This window comes from Triticum urartu, chromosome 4A (genome assembly GCF_056163025.1).
Source record: "Triticum urartu cultivar PI428250 chromosome 4A, HENAU_Tu73, whole genome shotgun sequence".
NCBI classification, from domain to species: domain Eukaryota; kingdom Viridiplantae; phylum Streptophyta; class Magnoliopsida; order Poales; family Poaceae; genus Triticum; species Triticum urartu.
This window is the reverse complement of record NC_141876.1, coordinates 203,205,872-203,222,081: the sequence shown is the minus strand read 5'-3', so window position 1 is coordinate 203,222,081 and position 16,210 is coordinate 203,205,872. Positions and strand designations below refer to the sequence as shown.

Below are 16,210 nucleotides of genomic sequence, written 5' to 3'. Positions count from 1 at the left end.
TATGTGAATGTAGAGCTTATCACATCCGATCATAACGTGGTGTCTCGGCACGATGAACTGTAGCAACAGTGCATTCTCAGGGAGAACACTTATACCTTGAAATTTAGTGAGGGGTTATCTTACAATGCTATCACCGTACTAAGCAAAATAAGATGCATAAAAGATAAACATGACATGCAATCAAAATATGTGGCATGATATGGACATCATCATCTTGTGTCGTTGATCTCCATCTCCAAAGCACCGTCATGATCTCCTCGTCATCGACTTGATACCTTGATCGCCATCGTAGTGTCGTTGTCGTCTCGCCAACTATTGCTTCTACAACTATCGCTACCGCATTGTGATAAAGTAAAGCAATTACATGGAGACTACATTTCATACAATAAAGCGACAACCATAAGGCTCCTGCCAATTGCCGATAACTTTTTCAAAACACGATCATCTCATACAATAACTTATATCACATCATGTCTTGACCATATCATATCATATCACAACATGCCCTGCAAAAACAAGTTAAACGTCCTCTACTTTCTTGTTGCAAGTTTTACATGGCTGCTACAGGCTTCTAGCAAGAACCATTCTTACCTACGCATCAAAACCGCAATCATTTTTCATCAAGTGTGATGTTTTAACCTTCAAAAAGGACCGGTCGTAGTCAAATTCGATTCAACTAAAGTTGGAGAAACAGACACCCGCCAGCCACCTTTATGCAAAACAAGTTGCATGTCTGTCGGTGTAACCGATCTCATGAACATGGTCTTTTAAGGTTGGTCTAGGCCGCTTCATTCAACAATAACACCGAATCAAAATAAGACATTGGTGGTAAGCAGTATGACTATTATCGCCCACAACCCTTTGTGTTCTACTCGTGCAAATCATCTACGCAAAGACCTGGCTCGGATGCCACTGTTGGGAACGTAGCATGCAATTTCAAAATATTTCCTACGATCACGCAAGATCTATCTAGGAGATGCATAGCAACGAGAGGCGGAGAGTGTGTCCACGTACCCTCGTAGACCGAAAGCAGAAGTGTTAGGTTAACGCGGTTGATGTAGTCGAACGTCTTCACGATCCAACCGATCTAGTACCGAACGTACGGCACCTCCGAGTTTAGCACACATTCAGCTCGATGACGTCCCTCGAACTCTTGATCTCGCAGAGGGTCGAGGGAGAGTTATGTTAGCACGACGGCGTGGTGACGGTGATGGTGATGTGATCCACGCAGGGCTTGGCCTAAGCACTACGACGCTATGACCGGAGGAGTAAACTTTGGAGGGGGGCACCGCACACGTCTAAGAGAATAATTGTTGTGCTTTGGGGTTCCCCCTGCCCCATATATAAAGGAGGAGGGGAGAAGGCGGCCGGCCTAGAGGGGCGCGCCACACGGGGGAGTCCCACTAGGACTCCTAGTCCTAGTAGGATTCCCCTTTCCTTTTCCGGAGTGGAAAAGGGGGGAAGGGAGAGGGAGTCAGAGAGGGAAATGGGGGCGCCACCCCCTCCCCTAGTCCAATTCGGACTCCCATGGGGGGTGGCCACACCTTGTGGGTTGTCCCCTCTCTCTCCCGTGGCCCATGAGGCCCATGACTTCCCCCGGGGGGTTCCAATAACCCCTCGGTACTCTGGAAAAATACCTGAACCACTCGAAACCATTCCGGTGTCTGTATACCATCTTCCAATATATCAATCTTTAACTCTCGACCATTTAGAGACTCCTTTTCCTATCCGTGATCTCATCTGGGACTCCGAACAAACTTCGGTGACCAAAATACATAACTCATAATACAAATCATCATCGAACGTTAAGCATGCGGACCCTACGAGTTCGAGAACTATGTAGACATGACCGAGACACATCTCTGTTCAATAACAAATAGCGGGACCTAGATGCTCATATTGGTTCCTACAAATTCTACGAAGATCTTTATCAGTCAAACCGCAATGACAACATACGTTATTCCCTTTGTCATCGGTATGTTACTTGCCCGAGATTCGATCGTTGGTATCTTCATACCTAGTTCAATCTCGTTACCGACAAGTTTATTTACTTGTTCCGTAATGTATCATCCCATAACTAACTCATTATTCACATTGCTTGCATGGCTTATAGTGATGTGCATTACCAAGAGGGCCCAAAGATACCTCTCTGATACTCAGAGTGACAAATACTAATCTTGATCTATGCCAACCCAACAAACACCTTCGGAGACACCTATAGAGCATCTTTATAATCACCCAGTTATGTTGTGATGTTTGATAGAACACAAGGTGTTCCTCCGGTATTCGGGAGTTGCATAATCTCATAGTCAGAGGAATATGTATAAGTCATGAAGAGAGCAATAGCAATAGAACTTAACGATCATTATGCTAAGCTAATGGATGGGTCATGTCCATCACATCATTCTCTAATGATGTGGTCCCGTTCATCAAATGACAACACATGTCTATGGTCAGGAAACTTAACCATCTTTGATTAACGAGCTAGTCAAGTAGAGGCATACTAGGGACACTCTGTTTTATCTATGTATTCACACATTTACTAAGTTTCCGGTTAATACAATTCTAGCATGAATAATAAACATTTATCATGATATAAGGAAATATAAATAACAACTTTATTATTGCCTCTAGAGCATATTTCCTTCACTTCCATGAACGGGGTATGCGGCCATTCGCATGGCCGTACTTCCGCCAATCTCCGGGTATGAAGATCACTGTCAGACGACTCCCCAATAACTCCCTTGGAGCTCTTATTGGAAGAAAACTTCCTAAAGATATTCATATTTTTCCTATGAACAAAATTCTGAAATTTTTAGTCCACAAAATTTTCTCAAGAAAATTTTACAAGATTGATAGCAACCACTCGTAGGGATACATAGAGGCCATAGCAAGCATTCAAAGTACTTAAAAATCTAAGAATTCAACATGCAAGCTCATCTACAACAGCACCAAGAGTAGATAATTATTCAAATTATAAACCACTAAAACAAAAACTAATTGTACAAATGGAGGAGTCACATACCAAGCAATAATCCCTCGAAACAGTTTCGTAAATGGAACTTCGAGCAAGGACATCGAAATCCGCGGGTTTGAGAGCAAGAACATGAGAGAGAGAGAGAGAGATGGTGATTTTTTGGAGGTAGGTGATGATGTGGTATGAAGAGATAAGTGAGGGGGGCCCACATGGGGACCACAACCCACCAGGGCGCGCTTGGGGGTCCTGGCGCGCCTAGGTTGGTTGTGCCCACCTAGTGCACCTCCCTCTGATGTTTTTTGCACCAAGAATTCTTAAATATTCAGAAAAAATCGTATTAAATTTTCAGGGCATTCTGAGAACTTTTATTTTTGGGTCATTTTTTCTTTCATGGTGAATTCAAAAAAAATACAAAACATGGCATTTTATTTTATTTAACTAATAAAAAATAAAACAAAAAGTAGGGACAGAAGGTAGTGCTCACTAAATTCATGAACTTCATACCTCTCGGAAATGATCAATAATAAGGTTGATCAGGTCTTATTAACAACCACTTTCGATTAGCATGAAACTGAAGTACTTTCGTAAATCACTAAGTTACCTCAATAGGGATATGAATGTCCCCAACAATAAGCATTTCATATTTCTCTATGATAGTAGGTAGAGGTAGTTGAAAACTTCCTATAGTGATTGTCGGAGATTTTTCAATAACATTAATACCGTTCACTTGGAATTGTTTCTTTGGAAAGTGCACCGTATGTTCATTACGATTGATATGAAAAATGACCTTGCCTTTATTGCAATCAATAACAGCCCCTACAATATTCAAAAAGGGTCTACCAAGGATAATCAACATGTTGTCGTCCTCGGTCATCTCAAGTATAACAAAGTCAATCAAAATAGTAATATTAGCAACAATAACGGGCACATCCTCACTGTCGGCGTTCTAGGAACGGGGGTCCCCAGACTTGCCTGCCTGCGGCCCATGGTGTGGCTTTGCTGGCAGGCCTGCACGGCCCATCTTCATCAACAAGGAATCAAGACCTAACAAAACTAACTAGATTACATGATGAATCTCATCAAACTCCTCACCGACCAGCGAGCCTACGAAGGAATTACTCACTCCCGGTGGGGAGCATCATGGAATTGGCGATGGAGAAGGGTTGGTGATGACGAAGATTGAAGATCCCCCTCTTCGGAGCCCCAAACGAACTCCAGATCTGGCCGCCCGATGAATAACAGGAGGTGACGACGGCTCTGTCTCGTGAAACGCGATAATTCTTAATCTGTTATTTTTTTCTGAAAATATGTGATTATATAGCGTCGGTTTCAGGATCTGTGGGGCCACCAGGTGGGGACAACCCACCTGGATGTGCTAGGGGGCAGGCGCGCCCTGGTGGGTTTTTCCCACCCAGGTGCCCCCTCCGGTGGTTCTTGGCTCCAAAAATTCTCTTTATTGTATAAAAAATCCTCGCAAAGTTTCGTTCCATTCCGAGAACTAGTATTTCTGCACAAAAACAACACCATGGTAGTTCTGCTGAAAACAGCGTCGGTCCGGGGTTAGTTTCATTCAAATCATGCAAATTAGAGTCCAAAACAAGAGGAAAAGCGTTACGAAAAGTAGATACGTTGGAAACGAATCAATGACTCAGGAGACCCATACATCCCGGGTCTTGTAAAGTATGGCAAAGCAAAGGCAACATCACAAGATAACCAAAGGTTCACTCGAATATCATTCATGTGCTCATAGGGATCAATATAGGCGTCCACGGTCCCGTTGTCGGTCATTGAATGAATGATTTCGTTCATGTATGTAAGTTACCGAACCTACGGGGACACAAGCTTAACGAAATCACGATCTTTTGAGTGTTATTAGGACGGGAGTGATGATAATATATTTGTGTTATTGTTTCATTAAAATTCGGAATAGTTCCAAGAGGATCCGGAAGCGTTTCAGGGTCAACGGAAGGGTTTCGGTGAATATCGGGTAATGCCAGGTATTACTGATACTAGTTGACCCGTTGCGCCAACTGGCGGAGAGACCTGCTGAAGACATGTTGTCGATGAAAATAGTTTCATGCTGCAAGAACCTTCAACTAAATCATGCTATTTTTTAACATGTTTATTACGTTGTTAAATAATAGTCTGGGAAAAGGGAAACTTTGCATAATATGAATATGTTCGGTTTAAAAATATGGGCACTATGATGAGAGAGTAAAGTTGGCATGGTTGTATTTTTTTAGCAAGTTTGAAAACATGGTTATCATGATGAGAAATCTGGCCATGCATATTTTTCCTACAAAAAAAGAGGGAAAAGGATAAGAAACCTAAGGAAAAAACATGGTTTAGTTGATTTTGTTACGCCAAATGGCGCAGAGACCTACTGATTCCATGTTAGTGATGAAAAAAATCCATGGTTCAGTTGATTTTGTTACGGGCAATCACATATGACAACAAATTTAATCTCTCTTAATTGCAAACTTCACAAAAATCGTAAAGTGGTCACCAAATTAGCAGAGGCACGCTAAAGCCATGTCCGCGATGAAAAACAATTGCATGGTTTAATCCCCTTTAATAGGAAACACGGTGGATTGTTATGTACAATGAGATGAATGTACACATTTTAACTTGATAGTATAGAGTCTTATTTAAAAAATATGTCTGGGCAAGCACGTGTGATAATAAATGAAATATTCTTTAGCCCCATAAATGGTGTGTTGCTGTGTACAATGAGATGATATATACATATTCTTATTTGGTTGTATAAAGTCTCAGATGGCGCAAAGACCCGTTGAATCCATGTGGACATTGAAAAGAAAATCCGTAGTTTGTTGGTTTAGTTGTGGGCAAGCACATATGGCAACAATTTTAATCTCCTTCAAGAAAAAAACGGTGGCTTCTATCTACAATGGGACGTATATGCACATTTTAATTTAGTAGCACATAGTTGCATCCGAAACAAAATACATGATTTAGTTGGCTTATTAGTTGTGGGCAGGCATATATTGAGCAAATTTAATTTTCTTTAATGGAAGAAAAAATGGTGGCTTGTCGTCTACCTGAGTTGTATCTACACCTTTTAATTTGGTAGCACAAAGCCCCATTCAAAATTATGCCACCTTGAAAATAAGTGTATTTTTTTAGTAATCTTGTGTTTGAGCTAATACCGACACTAAGAATTTAGATCCTTATGCGTGAAAAAACATATACTTTGGTGTGTGTTCACAAAAGTGTTTAAAAAACACATATTCTGGTCCTAAAAATATACATATACCTAAAAATATACATATTAAAATCCTAGCTTTAGAGCGTGAAGCTAACCAACCAGAATAGTATGTCACCGAATAGGAACAGACCAAATATTAACAAAGAAGTGCAATGCCCTTTTCCTTATGGTATTGTTCATTAGTGTAACATACAAACCAACCATGTCACCTAGTATTTTTGTGCTACATATAGACTGAAACGAAGCAAGATAATGTAACCTGACAAGAAGTATAGTATAGCTGATTTAGAAATTGAGAACTGGCCATTCCAAACAAAAACAACTTTGCTGGTGCTGCAAAAATGGATAATCCAGCGACAAATAGCGATGCCTCCATCAATCAAATCCCTAGGAATTTTCCTGCGGATAGCAGCACAAAAAAACAGATCTCAGAACACGGTACCACTATTTGGTTCCACACCCGTTCAGGTACAACAGTCGCTTGAGATTTGTCACTGTTCAGGTACAATTATTGATACGACCAAGGAGGCCAAGGGATGGTGTTATCAGTTTAATATGTGATCTCAAAAAACAAAAAACAAAAAAAACAAATTACCTCAAACCAGTTTAATATGTGTTCTCAAAATAAATGAATGAAGCAACACATGTATCAATAATTTAGGAGGCAGGATTGGTTTGAGGTAGAAACAATGAGCCTGTGGGATGAGAGGCTTCATATGTACCCAATCGATGGCACTAAGAGACACATCGCTCTGACCTATTGGTTTTGTTGTAATTATATAGAGATGGTAGGAATCCACCAAGTTTCAAACAAATATATGAATATAAGAATCTCTAATACCATATACTAATTGCTTGGAACAAAGACGTTACATATACAGGGCAGGAGAAGTAGGTATTGATGCTCCTCTTCCTACATAAACTGAAATGCAAGCATTTTGCCACACATGTCCAGCTAGCTTGTAACCACCTTATAATTACATGTATCAGGATATGCACATTCATAATACTTAGAGCCCCTGGAAGAAGACCATATCATGTCCTAACATGATTGGATGTCTCGATTCTAAATAGTAAATATATGAATTGTAGTGTCCAATTTTTTTTTCTGAATTCTGTATATGACACATATACACCAAGAAAAGGAACAGTTCAGTTCTATGACTGAAATCTATCATCCTGATAACACCATTCGTATAATGCAGTTCCACATATATGTGATATGGTTATAATTAGGATTGGCATGCACCTTTTCCATGAGTGTCAAAGATACAAAATTAGCAACTTGTTTCATTTGAGCAATCCCTTTGCAGCTATGTATGTCTTCTTAATTATCACTCCATAAGAAAAAATGGCACTCTGTATTTCTAGCCATCAATTCAAACCTACACATGTAGCAAAGCCCCAATAATACAATCGCCAAAATGAGAAATGTTGGTCTGCTTAGAGCACTGAGACCGACGCATGAAGCACCAACGAAAGTGAAACATGCAAACAACTATGACCAGATGCAAACGACCATGGCCGGGGAAGATTTGGAGGAAGGGAGGAACATGTACTTACATAAGTGTGAAGAGAAAACCAATAGAGAAGCTCGAAGAAGGCGCATCAAGACATAGAACATTAGGAGGCTGAGTAGGAACAGTAGAACAACAGTTTAACCTGAACCACAGTGAGAAAACATCCTCCAAGATCCTGAAAAAAAATCCATGTTAAAACAGTACTTGTCCCACAAATGTTGTTTCTTAAGCTAATACAGACTAAATGAAAATATTAAACTAAAGTACCAAATTGGAACAGCATTCCTTCACTCGTGGCCGTACTGAATCCATATCCTCTTTGTTTACATCTGGTTTGTATCTGCAAAAAAATGGCAACTTGGTGAAGATTTACAATAGAATGCTTCGAAAAAATATTGCATGCATGGTCTTAAATATTGATTCCTAACTATCAAGAATTGAGATGATCTGCAACATGATCATCTCCCAGGTCCCAATCCCATAAGAAGTTTTCAAATTAAAATGAAACGTGATTTGAACATTTGGTTGGGTGGAGTTAAAAAGCTCAGTAGTATAAGAGAGGCTTCTCATAGCTCACAAATAACCTGAGTAACACCACCTCTTCTCTACTAACACTACTGCTTCTTGCATCCAGTAAAAGAAAAAAATACATGTAAGATCAATCACTTTCTAGTGAGCTGCACTTAAAATTGTTTTATCATCACATCCATTGAAGCAGTGCCACCTTGGTTGGCTTATAGATCATCCACAGGCTGTAGCTGCATGTTTCAGTATTTTTTTTGAAGATTTATCATACCAAAATCACACGTAGAATTACCATACTGCATATAAGAGTATTACCCTGCACTTGCTCAATGGCTATGTCAAACCCCGTGTTCTTCGAAGGCCCCTAGCTGCCGCGGCTCGAAGAGACATATGACAAGCTTCTTCTCAAGCGGCAGTCTACTAATCGAGCATCATGCTTCCCAGCTTCTCACAATGATATAAGCAATCAATTTATGAAATATAAATGCTCTTTGAACCAGGACAGAGTAATCTTTACCTCTACAATTGATTGTGTCATGACACACATTAGATATTCCTGGCAAGGGCACACCACACCACATACAGTACCAAATCAATCTAGATTTCAAAACACAACCTGAAAAAATTTGTAGGTCGTCATGGAAAGATGAGGAAAGGGGGAAGAAAAATAGGAAGAAACACACCTGTGCCGTAGTCTCCTCCTCAAACTGGGAGCTTTCTCCTCCTGACGGCTTGTCCACGGCTCCCTTGACGCCTACGGTGGTGTGCTCCCGGCCGGCTTTCTTGGCCCTCCTCTGCTCCTCTACCCCCACCGCCGGCTTCTTGGCCCTCCTAGTTGCTCCACACCCACCGCTGGCTTCTTGGCCCTCCTGGCTTCTCCACCCCCACCGCCGGCTTCTTGGCCCTCCCCTGCTCCTCTACCCCCGGTTCGAAGACCTGGCCGTCCATGCAGGAGGCCCCCTTGTTGGCGCCAGCGGGAAGGAGGAAGGAGGAGGAAGGGGGAGAAGGGATGCGGCGGCCGGCGGCTATCCGGCCGAGCAGCAAGGAGGGAGGGGGTGCGGCGCTGTCGAGCGAGGGAGGAAGGAGAGGTGTGGCGGCTAGGGTTGGTGCGGGTGTGGGCTCTAGCGCAACAACCCTGCGACCAGGATTGGGAGCGGAGCGCACGCGGGGATTGGGCGAAAGCCTTTTCCCCCCGAGATCGATCAACCCAGCTAATAAACACGCGGCGCGAGCCCCACCAGTTATTGGACGGCTAAAACGACCGCTAGGTGAAATCGGGTTTAATAGCAGGTAAAGATCCCACGGCTCAGACATTCTAGATGGCCAGATCCAACGGCCAGCGAAGGAACTGATCGAGGGAGCATTCTCCAAGCGAGTTGGCTAACCTCTGTATTGTTTTAAATATTATGTATAGGTGGAAAATGTTTTCGGAGATGTTAAAAAAATATAATGGTCTAGAGGTATTTAGAACGTTCTATATTTAATTTAAATATTAATGGGGTTTAAATGGCCAAGAGGTGGAAGCCAACTTAAGCCACGAAGGCCCAAGTGGAGGAGGAGCCCCCCTTTCCTTGTGTGTGGGGGTGAATTCTAATAGGGGAGGAGTCCAACTCCTCCCCCTGGTTGGCGCCTCAAGGAGGCTTTCCCTCCTTGGTGGCAGCCCTCCTCACACCCTCTAACCTATATATACTTGAGGTATTGGCCACAATTTAACATACAAGTTTTGGAGCCTCCTCTAGTTCTTCTAGTTCATATTCTAGTTGGTCCTAGTCGACTAATTAGAGTGTGGATAATCCTCTTGTCCTCATAATTAAAAGCCCTATGTGGTTCTAATATCCTCCCTCTAATTCTTCAGTGACGATTAGCTCTGGACGACGAAGTGATGGCGGATCGTGAAGGTTGCACACTTGCAACCAAGTAGAGAGGCCGTGCGTTCGGTCTTCAGCTCGAGGGACTGTTCGTGGGCGGTAAGGGGAATCTGCGGTTCGAGGGACTTCAAGTACGATCTACACCGACACATTCTTCTTCTGATGCAACTCGGTGATGGTAACAATCGTGATCCCAACCTGTTATGCATCTTCATATTGATCTTGGGTGATTGTAGGCGCGGAATTTTTAGTTTTCTACAATGTTTCCAAATAGTGACATCAGAGCAGGATTATGAGTAGGTGCAGGTTGCGATCTAGATCATATGTGATTGTGAGGGTTGATATTCTTGCTATGCTTCCCTCGAGTGTTGCTTTGGTTGAATTCATCGACCATATGGTGTCGTTTCGTTATAAGGTTCTGACAATCGATCGGCTCTGGTTGTTGATCATCTGCTAATAGTTCCTTGGGCTTCACCATAGTTGAGAATAGTGAACCGTCACATACACAAGAGGGTGTCGAAGATGGGTGATCTTCTAGCGGTCACGCGTATTGACGAAGTTTAGTATGGGGCTAGAGATTTTTAATTAAGTGTCTTGTTTCACACATCCCGAAACTTAATCTACCATCAAGAATCATCACCTAAATTGCGGACATAGGTAGCTTGTATTACTTGTTAAACTGGTTAACTGCATAAAGAAAATTTTGCCAAAACCAACTATAGGACGTCTAACTTTGTTTTGTAGGGTGTGCATATGATGTGGTATAGCCTAGTCATGATAATGAGTTTACGTATGAGATGGTTATATGTTGTAATTTTAATTGGCATGCGCGTCACAGGATGATGGCAGGAGCCACGAGATTGCCATGTTAATGTAAATATCGTAGAAATAGCCTAAAGGTTACAAGTGAGGATGGTAACCATACACGGAGGACCCCGATGAGGAGAAGGTGCACTTGGCGTGGGATGAGGAGCTATAACTTCGTGCCATGGCGGAATTTCTGAATTTTGTGGCATGACAATGTTTTCTGAAACAGTCGCCACAACGATGTTTTCTGAAATTGTCGCCACAACAACGTTTTTGAAACGGTTTCCATGACAATGAAATATTGGCCATCATGTCGCTTCAACTGGAGATTGAAGACGATCATGGAGAACTCCCGATGCCCAGGGGTATACCATATCATGCTATTATGAATTGCCTGAGATGTTTATCCATTTGTTGTTTGCACTCTTTGATTGTGTAGTAGTCAATTATTAGGGTGATATGTCACAGTAAATATCAAGTTAAAAGATGTTCTTCCCAGTGTTGAAACCGTTTATAACACGAAGCGTTCCAGAGTGTGTCATGTCCACATGAGTACAAACGGGACATGAGGTGTAAGATGGGGATGGTCCGACCATGTATGCAGATAGCACTCGATTATCATGAAGTTCTAGCAGAATCATTCCGAGCTCGGAGAATGAAGCATCAAAGATGAACAAGACTTACATGGAGATATGATCGGCAAAAGTTTTGTGACGCCCCTGATTCAATCGTACACTAATCATACACGCAAACGTGTACGATCAAGATCAGGGACTCACGGGAAGATATCACAACACAACTCTACAAATAAAATAAGTCATACAAGCATCATATTACAAGCCTGGGGCCTCGAGGGCTCGAATACAAGAGCTCGATCATAGACGAGTCAGCGGAAGCAACAATATCGGAGTACAGACATAAGTTAAACAAGTTTGCCTTAAGAAGGCTAGCACAAACTGGGATACAGATCGAAAGAGGCGCAGGCCTCCTGCCTGGGATCCTCCTAAACTACTCCTGGTCGTCGTCAGCGGGCAGCACGTAGTAGTAGGCACCTCCGGTGTAGTAGGAGTCGTCGTCGACGGTGGCGTCTGGCTCCTGGACTCCAACATCTGGTTGCGACAACCAGAATGAAAGGAAAGGGGGAAAAGGGGAAGAAAGCAACCGTGAGTACTCATCCAAAGTACTCGCAAGCAAGGAGCTACACTACATATGCATGGGTATCAAATGGAGTAAGGGTATCATATGTGGACTGAACTGCAGAATGCCAGAATAAGAGGGGGATAACTAATCCTTTCGAAGACTACGCTTCTGGCAGCCTCCGTCTTGCAACATGTAGAAGAGAGTAGACTGAAGTCCTCCAAGTAACATCGCATAGCATAATCCTACCCGGCGATCCCCTCCTCGTATCCCTGAGAGAGAGCGACCACCGGTTGTATCTGGCACTTGGAAGGGTGTGTTTTATTAAGTATTCGATTCTAGTTGTCATAAGGTCAAGGTACAACTCCAAGTCGTCCTGTTACCGAAGATCACGGCTATTCGAATAGATTAACTTCCCTGCAGGGGTGCACCACATACCCCAACACGCTCGATCCCATTTGGCCGGACACACTTTCCTGGGTCATGCCCGGCCTCGGAAGATCAACACGTCGCAGCCCCACCTAGACCAACAGAGAGGTCAGCACGCCGGTCTAAACCTAAGCGCCCAGGGGTCTGGGCCCATCGCCCTTAGCACACCTGCACGTTGCGTGGGCGGCCGGAAGCAGACCTAGCCTAGTGGCGTTCCAGTCCAATCCAGCGCGCGCCGCTCCGTCGCTGACGTCAAGAAGGCTTCGGCTGATACCACGACGCCGGGATACCCATAACTACTCCCGCGTAGATGGTTAGTGCGTATAGACCAAATGGTCAGACTCAGATCAAATACCCAGATCTCGTTAAGCGTGTTAAGTATCCGCGAACGCCGACCAGGGCCAGGCCCACCTCTCTCCTAGGTGGTCGGAACCTGCCCTGTCGCTCCGCCTCAAAGACCCACACAGAGGGCCGTTGGGACAAAGGTCCTTTCAGCCCCCAATCCGTGAATCACTCGCGGGTGCTCCACAAGCCGACCCGTCTTTAGTCACCACATGTATCATGTATAAAGCATATAGTATATACCCGTGATCAACTCCCGAGTGATCACGGCCCGATAGTATAGCATGGCAGACGGACAAGGATGTAGGGCCACTGATGAAAATACTAGCATCCTATACTAAGCATTAGGATTGCAGGTAAAGGTAACAACAGTAGTAGCAAGGACAGGCTATGCATCAGTATAGGATTAACGGGAAGCAGTAACATGCTACACTACTCTAATGCAAGCAGTATAGAGAAGAGTAGGCGATATCTGGTGATCAAAAGGGGGGGCTTGCCTGGTTGCTCTGGCAAGAGAGAGGGATCGTCAACTCCGTAGTCGTACTGGGTAGCAGCGGCGTCGGTCCCGGTGTCTAGCGAGAGAAGAGGGGGGAGAAACAATAAATATTTAAGCAAACAGATGCATAGCGATGCATGACATGACAAGTAATGATGCTAGGCGTGCCCTAACGTGGTATGAGGTGGTACCGGTTAAGGGGGGAAACATCCGGGAAAGTATTCCCGGTGTTTCGCGTTTTCGAGCAGAGGAGCCGTAGGGGGAAAGTTGCATGTTCGCTATGCTAGGGATGCGTGGCGGACGAACGGGCTGCGTATCCGGATTCGTCTCGTCGTTCTGAGCAACTTTCATGTTGAAAATATTTTAATCCGAGTTACGGATTAAAAGATATGAGTTTCTAAAGATTTTATTAATTTCTGGAATTTAATTAATTATTTAAATTAATTCGAAAAACAGACTAATGTCATCAGCATGATGTCATGCTGACATCAGCAGTCAACTAATCAGTTGACCTAGTCAAACTGACATGTGGGCCCTACTGTCATTGTCTATGACTAACTAAACAGGTTTAATTAGTTTAGTTAATTGATTAGGTTAGTTAAACACAATTAATTAAGTTAATTAATTAATTAATTAATTAGTTAATTAGATAATTATTATTTTTAATTCTCTTTTTTAAAAAAAAAACATTTTTGTTCTGGGGCTGGGGCCCCTTTGTCAGTGGGCCAAAGGCCTAGCGGGTGTGGGCGTCGGGCGGAGGCCGTAGCCCACCCGGTTGCGGGGCGAGGCCGTGGCCATCCGGTCGCGGGGTCGCCGGCATGGGGACGAAGGCGAGGCCAAGGGTGGCCAGCAGCGGCGATGGTGGTCGCGTCGGAGGTAGCAGGGGGCTGCGGTGGTGCGGGCCACGGCAGGTGCGAGCGCTCCGGGAAGGAGAAGCACTACGGGTGCGGCTCGGCGCGACGGCACGCCGGGCGAGACGAGGCCGCGGTGAGCACGGGCGGGGCGCGTACAGGGCGATGGCCAGGGGCGTGCGCAGAGTGCGGTGACCGCGGTGACGGACGAGGAGAGGGGAAGCTCACAGGGGAGGGAGTAGGGCACGGGCAGCGGGCTTGGGGGAAGGTTGGGGTGGTCCGACGACGGAGCGGATGAGGACGTCCGGCGAGGCTTGACGGAGCCGATGAGGAGGCGAGGCGACGTGGAGCGGCTCCGGTGAGCGGCGTCCGTCGGCGAGGTCGGGGCGTCCGGCGTGGCGACGGGGATGGGGCGGCTCTCGGCGATGGCGGGGCAGAACCGGGCGGCGTCGGGGTTCGGCGACGAGGGCGGAGGCGCCATGGTGCGCAACGGCGGCGCAGGGGGCGTCGAGCGGCGTCCGGGCGCCTTTTCCCCCGATCCAGGTCGGGGAGGAAGCGAGGGGGCGAGTGGGGTGGGGCGAGTGAGGGTCTCATCCCCGATCCAGATTGGATCGGGAGGGGGGAACGGCGTGGGGGGGTAGCAGTTAGGGTTTGACCGGGGGGTCGGGGCGACCTAGTAGGGCGTCGGGGTGGGCCGGCCCATTCGGGCGGCTGGGGCCAGCTGGGCCACTTGGCCCAGCGGGGGGGGGGGGGGGTTCTTTTTTTTTGTCTTCTGTTTTTTGTGTTTTCTTTTCTTTTATTTATTTTCCTTTACTGTTTTATTTTATTTCTTTAACAGTTATAGTTTAATAATAAGTTAAAGTCCACACCTAAATTGGAGTTGAAAAAAAGTTTTTAGTGACTAAATAAACTAGTTTAATATTTGTTTATATTTAATAGCACTTATATAATTGTTTTTTTTGCTAGTGTTTTATTCATCTCATAGTATTTAAACATTTTAAAAAGGTGTGGCTTCTCCACCATAATTATCTGTGCAATATTTGGTTCACTCCGAACATTTTGTTTCTATGTTTGAAAACTTTTGTTGTTTGCCGTATTTTGAATTGATTTTGAATCGGTTTTGTACTAACGAAAGATTAGCAACAGTAATTGAAGTGATGTGGCATCATTAGCAGAGAATTACTGTAGCGTAACTATCCGGGCGTCACAAGTTTGTCCACCAGTTAAAAGTCTCGTCATCAGTGATGTCCACATCAATGGTAGAGAACTAGATTTGGATCTTGAATCACTTAAAATCAGTTATGAGAGATATTGATTTGAGTGGGAGCACAATAATGTATTAATTTAGTTTAACCACTAGTTGTCGTGGGAAATCAGGGCCACCTATGGGGCTACGCGCCCCTTGTGGTTCAGAAGGGGGACGAGCACGTTGCACAAAGAGCGGAGAGAGCGTCACGCAGCATGATAGATATCACACGAGCGATTTTACCCAGGTTCGGGCCGCCGCGAGGCGTAAAACCCTACTCCTGCTTTGGTGGATTGATGGTGGAGTATGGTGGAAACACGGCGCTCTTGCTCGGCAGGGTCGCCTTGGGGCGAGAGTGGCCATGCGCATATGAGTGTACAAGGGTCCAAATCCTTACTATGGTTGCCATGGGCCTCCTTTTATAGATCAAGGGGTTACCATGGTGGCAAATCAGTCCTTGTGCACTGATTAGACAGCAAACAGTGCTATCATACCTAACTCTGCAGGTGGGACAAAGCGCATTAAATGCGCCACTTAGTTTCACATCATGGCTTGCCGGGCTGCTTTGCCAGCTTCTCGCCTGCCTGCATGACACGCCTCTGGACGGGTCTCGTTTGGAGATGATTTCCGTATGAAGTGGCTGCCATGTGGCAAGAAACAGCCACCTAGTCACCTTGGGGCTTGACACCGCACCGATCAATGACTTACATCGCTGTGAGGTGGAGCGGTGAAGCCCTGGCAGGTTAGTTTGCCTTCATTGAGCTTGGCAAGCATGCCGGTGAAGTC

At 44.8% G+C, this 16,210-nt stretch overlaps 1 long non-coding RNA gene across 4 annotated transcripts; it reads right to left on the bottom strand.

Annotated features, from left to right (window-relative positions):
- Nucleotides 1–3,786: 3,786 nt before the first annotated feature.
- On the bottom strand, nt 3,787–9,119 carry LOC147975379 (uncharacterized). Of its 4 annotated transcripts, none has more exons than XR_015600720.1 (6): nt 8,932–9,097; nt 8,766–8,864; nt 7,991–8,063; nt 7,767–7,898; nt 4,344–6,602; nt 3,787–4,234 (listed from the first exon to the last, which is right to left on the bottom strand). It is a non-coding gene; the product is annotated as an uncharacterized LOC147975379 (long non-coding RNA). The 4 variants fall into 4 exon arrangements; XR_015600721.1 differs by lacking the exon at nt 3,787–4,234 and adding an exon at nt 8,564–8,692 and having other exon boundaries at nt 6,340–6,602; nt 8,766–8,845; nt 8,932–9,119; XR_015600722.1 differs by lacking the exon at nt 3,787–4,234 and adding an exon at nt 8,564–8,692 and having other exon boundaries at nt 6,340–6,602; nt 8,932–9,054.
- Nucleotides 9,120–16,210: the final 7,091 nt, after the last annotated feature.